The following is a 7844-nucleotide window of genomic DNA, read 5'->3' on the forward strand; positions in this document are numbered from 1 at the left end:
CGTAGGTGGGAAGGCGAATCTGCTAAGGCGACATTACTCAGTGTTCCTTTCCTGAAGCAGGTTTTTCTATCTGGATTTCTTCAGGTAGGAAGAGGTGTCAAAAGTTCTGAGTCTTTTTCCCCCCTTAAAAATCGGGTTAAAATCAATATCCCAAAAGGTATGTTTTGGGGTGGCAAAACTTTGGTCCACCTTCAATACTTAGGGTAGAGTACCTGCCACTGAGTGGCCATTTGAGAACTGTGACTTTGAGATGGTGATGATGATTACTATTAATAGTTAGCTCATTTTTTCAAGCAACATGCTTACCTACTATTACATTAAACTACAGGAGGGGCCCTCCTGATACCTGAAATTCAAAAACACTCAGTACTGAACTTCAGGAGAAATATGCCCTTTACCTTTTTAGTTGGTTTTCACAAAGCAATACTTTGAAAGTGTGCTAATGTTCAAACAACCTAGTTTTCTGCTTTGGCCAGAACCAGGGTCTTGGCGAAAGCATCAGTTCCTAAGAGGGTCAGTATAAGAGAGGGAAAAGGACTTTAATTCTAGTTTGTTCTCCGTTGTTCCATTTTTTTCCTTATTCATACCAAGAATCCGGGTGTTCTTAACAAAGTGTAGTCAATGACTTTTCATGCACTGAAATGAGAGTTTTGTGTGAGTAGAACGGGAGCGTTGCAGGTTTCTGTGGCACTCTCTAAGGGCCCTGACTGTCTCCTGCCACAGCAGCACCACTGCCAACACTTCCAGATCCCTCCCTTAGTGCCCCAGTGACTCTGGGCACCTCCAACTCTCACAGTGTTGTTTGAATATCACAATGCTGGTTGCTCATAATTAACCTTAAGAAATAGTCACGGGGTTTGGTGCTATCGATTGCTCCCTTGCTGCCTGGTTTGTAAAGTGAAAAAATAATTTCAGGTGCAAAATGATTTTTCACTAATAAATCATTTAGTTGTTCAGCATTTACTCTAAAAGCATTTCTTGAGTCCCTACTCTGTGTCACTGCTAGGCAAAAAGGTATATAGAGAAATACCACAGAGTCCCAACCTTCAAGGAGCCCACAGTCTAACTGTGATACAGGCACCCAAATGGCCAATTACACTGAGACATCTGCACGGTGAACGGGGGCGCTGGGAGCTCAAGGGCAGTGCCGCTAACCCTGTCGGGGGTTTTAGGGTTCGGGAGAGCAGCTTGTCAGGAAAGTCTTCCCAAAAGAAGTGACCCATAGACATTGGCTTAAAGGAAAGTAGGAGTCAGCCAAGGAAAGGTGAAGGAGTGGAAGGAAGGAAGGTGCAGGCAAAGGGGACGTTATAGATAAAGACAGAGGCAAGAAACAACAAAACAGTGGTAATGACCTGCAAGCTTTCCCTTGTCATTGAAGTTTGAGCCGTCAGGTAGGGTTTGGTAAATGCAGGCACTGCAGAAGGTTTCACAGCAGCCATGCCAAGGAGCTGGGGCTTTATCTTGTAGGCGATGGGATGCCAATGCCGAGTTTTAGGTGTGAGTGTGGTATGTTCAGATTTGTGCTGAGAAGGTCCACCTTGCAGCAGCGATGAGGACAGATCTGAGGTTCAGAAACTGCCTCGCAGTCCAGTTTGGTCAGGAGACTGAACTGGGACAAGAGAAGTGAGGACAGAGAAGAGAGGGGAAATTCCAGAACAAGAGGCAATTGGACGTGGAAACTGTGAAGGTAAAGAAGAGAAAGAGGACTTAAGGATGACATCCGCCTTCTAGCTTGAGTGGGTGGTGGTCCTGCTTTCTACCCTTATTGTTCCTGGGAAGAGAGTAGCGCTCTGCAGGAGGTACAGGTTTTAGGGGAACAACAACGTGTTCAATTTTGGGCCTTTTGAATTTGAGGTGTCCGTGGGACCTCCAAGGACACGTGCCCACTAGGTAGTGAAGTCCAAGCTGGAGATACAGATTTGAAAGTATTTGAAAAATACTGAATAAAAATTAGATGTAATAATAATAATTAATGTTTATATAGTATTTGCTGTATGCCAAGTATTATTATTATTTTTTTACAGATTCTGTTTATTTTTGGAGAGAGAGGAAAGGAGGGAGAAAGGGAGAGAAACATCAATATGCAATGATCGGTTGCCCCTTGAACACCCCCAACTGGGGACCTGACCCGCAACACAAGCATGTGCCCTGACCGGGAATTGAACCAACGACCTCTGGGTTTGCAAGACAATGGCCAACCCACTGAGCCACAGCAGTCAGGGCTATGCCAAGTATTATTTTAAGTTTTAGTCCCATATTCCAAATGAGCCAACCAAGGTGAGGGGTCCTGATAAGGACCACACAGGCAGTCAGTGTTCAAACCCACATAGTCTGGCTGTAGAAATGGGTCTTTTAACTATTATACATTTATGTCTCCCCACAATAAAAATATTTATTTTTATGAATATCACTTCAAATAAATTCATCAATTAAAAACTTGTATCGAGCATTATTTAGGTATAAAGCACCAAAGTGAAGAGACATAAGCAACTACCTGGATGAAACACATCTGTGGGCCTCCTCGGGATCCTTGGTCTTGCCCATCTCTAGAACCCTCGGCTACCACAACAACCCTCTCGGGGCTCCTCCCACCATTCCTGGGTGCTGCAAAGGTTGGGATTGGCTTCCCCAGCATCTGCTGAGAGGGCCAAGTGACCAGACCCAAAAGCACAGGTGCATCTGTGGGGAGATGCAAGAAGGGTATGGAGGAGCCCGACAGATCCATTCCTTCCCTTCCCCTCCATCCGGCGGCCTGTCCTGAGGCATGGTTTTCCAGCCAGCCTCATCTGGACACATCCCTCATGGCCAAGCAGGAATACCTGTTAAGTGTCTGGCTATGTCTCTTATGACTTGTCAAAAAGCAGTGGCCAGCATGGTAATGTGTCAACTTGCTTTTGTTTCCAAACTTTTCCCACTCCACTTTCCTTTTCCCTCCCTCTCACCTAAGATCGAGTTAATTGCTTCAATCTCTGTTTATTAGAACGTCTCTGAACATAAGGCAGCTAAATAAAACTTCAGAAGACTTAGGCCTATGGCTATGTTAAAAAAGTAATAATAAAAAGGGCTATTCGGCAAATACTGAGTGAGTAGGATACAGCAGAGTCCAACTCTGAGTCTTGGCCTGAATATTTTCAACTACGTGTTTTCGTATTTTCCCTGCCTGAGCTTCCTCAAATATAAAACAGAGACAGGGATACCTATGTCGCACTTCCGTACATTGATGGGGAGGATAAAGAATGGTACAACCTCCAGGGAAGAAAATTTGACAATAATTTATCAAAATGTAGCATGCTTTTACCCTTTGATCCAGTGGTCCCAGGCTTGCAATTTATCCTACAGACATTTGTACACTCAATGAAATGTTGGAGGTAAAAGTCCACTTACTGCAACATGGTTTATAATAAATTAAAACCAACCCAGGAGTCCATCATTAGGAGCTAGACCCACCCAATGGAATACCGTGCAGCTGGGAAAAGGAGCAGGGCACTCTCAGAGCGCTGCTACAGGAGGTGCGGCAGGACACATTCCAAAATGGAGAGACAGAGAGAAAGAGAGAGACAACTAGGTGCAGAATGGTGTATATAGTGTTATGTTCTATTTTCTAAGAAGAAACTAAAACTATGTATTTGTATTTGCTGATCTTTTGCATAAAGAACCATTGAGAAGATCCTAAGAATAACTTTAGAAATTACTTCTGTGGAAGGTGGGTAATAGGATTGACAGGTAAGATTGAGAACTCTCACTTTATAACTTTTTATAATATTTTGATTTTTGAACCATAGGAGTAGGAGGAGTTGCTTATCCGAAATAAAATGAAAAAGGATATGTGACGAATACCCACCTTTCAAGACTTAAATGCAATATCTTGAGTAACCCAGCACATTCCTAGTCCCTGACACGGGAGGATGGTCAGTGAGTGGTAACTACAAGAACAACTTCTAGTCACAGTGGAGGAAGGAAGGCTTCAGGAAGGAAGGAGGACTAAACCTCAGCCTGAAGGCTGCAAAAGATGGGGAGAGAAGGAGAGAAATGGGGACCCTTCCCAACAAGGGTGTGGCGGGGTGATGGGAGCAGAGGTAGGGAGGCAGGATTGCAGGAAGGCGGCTCTGGGTGGCCAAGGGCCCACGGGCTCAGGGCAGACAGTTCTTTGCAGAAGAGCATTTAGTGATGAAGTTAGTGAGATAAAACGGGGTCTCATAGGGGAGGGTTTGAACTGTCAATAAGAACTTGGGACTTTATTACAATAATAATAATAACTATTTTTATATTTGTATTGCATCTTATGGTAGAAACTCCAATCTTATTGTCTGCATTTGGTACCAACCCAGATTAATATCAGGAGCCTCTCAAATATTCTTGGGCCAGTGCCGAAAAGTGTCCGTTTTAGAAACAGCGGGGGCGGTCAGAGTGGAGCATCACCAAGCTGGCTCAGTCCTGTTGAATGTTTTCCAACTAAATAGTAATTTCACATGTTTTGCTTTTGGCCATGGCTTTGGATTGACTGGATCTTATTACATAAGAAAAAAAAAACAATGAATTTAACATTGAAATAGGGGAGGGAAGATGACCGTCAAAAAGTCAATTGATGGTTTAGGGCCTTTCTTTTTACTGCCTGCTAAAGGTTCCAAAATTCAAAACAGCAACGACCCCCACAGTAAGTGGGACCGAGAGGGTGAATGAATCACAGCAGTCATTTGTCTCCATTTGGATGATTTCCAAATGTACACAACCAAGTCCCCGTCAAATATGCAGGACGGGCTGATTATTTGTGATGTGACCTAATATTGACATATTATTAAATGGCCCGCCCCACCCCCAAGCATTTGGAATTTTACCTCTAATGATTGCAGGATAACTCTCCTCCCAGATTAGAAGGTTGGTGATCGACAGTGTTCCTCTGCAAGATTTGTTTCCCTCCAAAAGAAATTCCAATGGGTTGACTGTATTCGCACTCTCTTGTCCGTTTCCTGAACTGTGGGCAAGAGGATTTCACGGAGAGGGAGAATTCTATGGCCTCTTTTATGCTGGACGGGCTAAGCTCCGGAGACGCACCGCCTAAGCCCATTACACACAGATCACCTAACTCCGTGACTGGGTCTGTGACACTAGATTAATTTACCCACACACCGGCTCAGGACAAAATGACTTTCCACGTCTCCTTTGCTCTAGCTAAGAATGTGGAGATCATTTTACAGGAAAGAGGAAGTCAGTTCTGTCACGGGGACCAGCACTGAAGATATGAATGCCAACTTCCCTGCCATTTGGGAGGCCCCATCGCAGACGTGAAAGGAAGCTGTGGGCCCGAAAGAGAATGATGGGGCGTTGGGGGTATTTGCAAAGGGCAGTAGCTAGCGAATGAGTCATTTGAGGCTGCTGGTCTCACAGAAAAAGCGTGGACGTGAGGATTGGGAACCCTGTCCCATGTACTTTATTCCCAGATCTCACTCTCCCAAGTCTGCTGCATGAACTTGGGGCAATCCCCTGGTCTCTATGGTAGAATTTCCCATCTTCCCCTGAGAGGAAAAATGGGTGACGGTGTCAAGGTCTCTAAGGGGCTGACATTATCAGAGCAAATTCTGGAACTTTCACAGCTCTTGCATAGAAACAACAACAAAAGAAAATTGCCATAACGTCTCAGCTGCTGCTTGAAGGATTTGGTGTTAAGTCCTGAGGATGTTGGACACCTAAGGCAGCTGTGGGGGGGGGGGGGGGTGCTGGGGGCCTTCCACTTGGTCCTGTCGTCCACAGGGCATATGGACTTGGGTGAGTTTCCTCATCAGCAAAACAGGCATAAACACCCCATAGGCTGCCATGTTGTTTTGAGAATTTAAGGTGTATAAGGCTGCCATACGTGGTCATTCTGATTATTTGTCAGCTTGGCTTAGACAACCGCCATGGATCTGCATGAACAGTTCTTGTGTCAGAAGTAAAGAATGCTATGGAAGCCAACTTGCATCTCAGACAAATGACTTAACATGTGTTGTATATCCGTGTTCTCATCTGTGAAATAGTAATAATAGTCCCTATTTTCTATGGCTATTGTAGAATAAGTGAAATCATGCATGTGAAGAACTTAGCTCAGACCCGAGGACATAATAATGATAAAAATTCACTGCTATGATTATTTATATCATCACCATCATCGTCGGGGTACGGATCATTGTGAATTCTCCTACAGACCAAAGTTTTTGCTCGTTTTAGCTGTGAGCAACTACTATGCTACAAGAGCAAGGGAAGACGAGTGCACGTGAATTATTGGTTCATGTTACAATCTTTCACAGGTGAGTAACAAGGATAACACTTGCTCTACATATTGATATATATCCGTAAATTTCATAAATTCAGAAAACTGTTGTGAGGATAAAATAATGGGCACATGGTAAGCATTATATCGTACTTACTAACAAAATAAAGACATCCTATATGACGAGTATAAAAAGACAAATCTAATGGATCATTAACCTTGGTCTTTTACATTACCCAACCGAGTACTTCCTCCTCTCTTCATCAGTGAAATGCACTTGAAAAACATCCGTGCTGATGCCCCTTAAGGCAATGGCTCTGAACTGGCCCCTCCAGAAGCCCTCGGGTCTGCCCCAGTCTCACTCCCTGTGTGAGCCACTGTGCTTCCTGGTTTTCCCTCTTTCGTGCGCCATTCTCTCCCCTTGACCATAGCCTTCACCAGCTCGTTGTTTGTCCATCCAGTCCTGGGGACTATTTGGGTACCACATTTCCTGGGAGAAACAGAAACTCTTTTTTACTGACTCTGGACTGCTATCTCAGCCCTGTCACATCCCTGGAGGCGCGAGAGACCCAGGCCCAGGGCCCAGGGCGAGGATGCCATGAGAAGGGACATCCTGGGGCAGAAGGAGGAGACTGGAGAAGCTGGTGGCTGGTGCCTTGGGCTGCTCTCCTCACAGCAGTCTGGACGAGGTGTTTACATCTATGCAGGGAAAGGAGAGGAAGCGAGTCGGGAGAGAATACCTGGGAGCTGGATCCCTGACGGAAGGAAGTTTCTGCAGGTGGCAGGGATGGGAGGCGATTTAGATTGGGGGCCATTTCCCTTCCCCTTCCTGTCCGTGCCTCCCCAGCGATCCTCTGACCTGTTCTAAAGTTGTTTCTCTGTGTTCCTGCCTCCTGGCATCGGGGACCACCTTCGTTCATGGGGTGAGTGCGGTGGAGAAAAGAGACAGAGATCTTTCTCTCTCGGTTCCTCCAGGTTGGAGATGTAAACAGGCTCTGTGCTTTTCAGCGTGTTTGCAGGCTGAGAAGGCTTGAATGAACTAATTCAATCGAAGGTGCCAATCACTGAAAACAGCTTTATAACTAGCTCTCCGGGATCTAAAGAGGCCATTCTCCAGGAGCAGACTTTGAGACACTGCAGCAGACCCCTGGGGAGATATTTTGAATTCGGGGAGCCTCTGTCTCCTCCGCCTTTCAGATCACAGCACACATTGGGCTCTTTGTCCTGCCTACAGTTAAGGCCGAAGGGGAGCAGAGTTCACCACCCCAAAATATGCCACCGTGGGATATTGATTATTTCAGGCTGGTTCATTTTAAGAAACAGCAGACTTGGGAGAAGCTCCGAAAACCACGTGTAAATTACCCTTTGTAAAGGATGTTTACATTTGTAAGGACACCTCCCTCGAGAAGGCGTGGACTTAAATGGGTAACAGTCTTACCCTTACTGACTGCCCTGTACGGGGGCACCTCCCCTAACTGACTTGCCGCCCCCAACACCACCTTTTGTGTTTAGCTGAAGGTGGTATTTGAGGTGGTGGCATCCACCCCTTTCTCGAGTTACTCAGCGTCCCTGGGTCTCTCCCATGCACACAGGAGGGACA

This window comes from Phyllostomus discolor, chromosome 13, assembly GCF_004126475.2.
Source record: "Phyllostomus discolor isolate MPI-MPIP mPhyDis1 chromosome 13, mPhyDis1.pri.v3, whole genome shotgun sequence".
NCBI lineage: Eukaryota > Metazoa > Chordata > Mammalia > Chiroptera > Phyllostomidae > Phyllostomus > Phyllostomus discolor.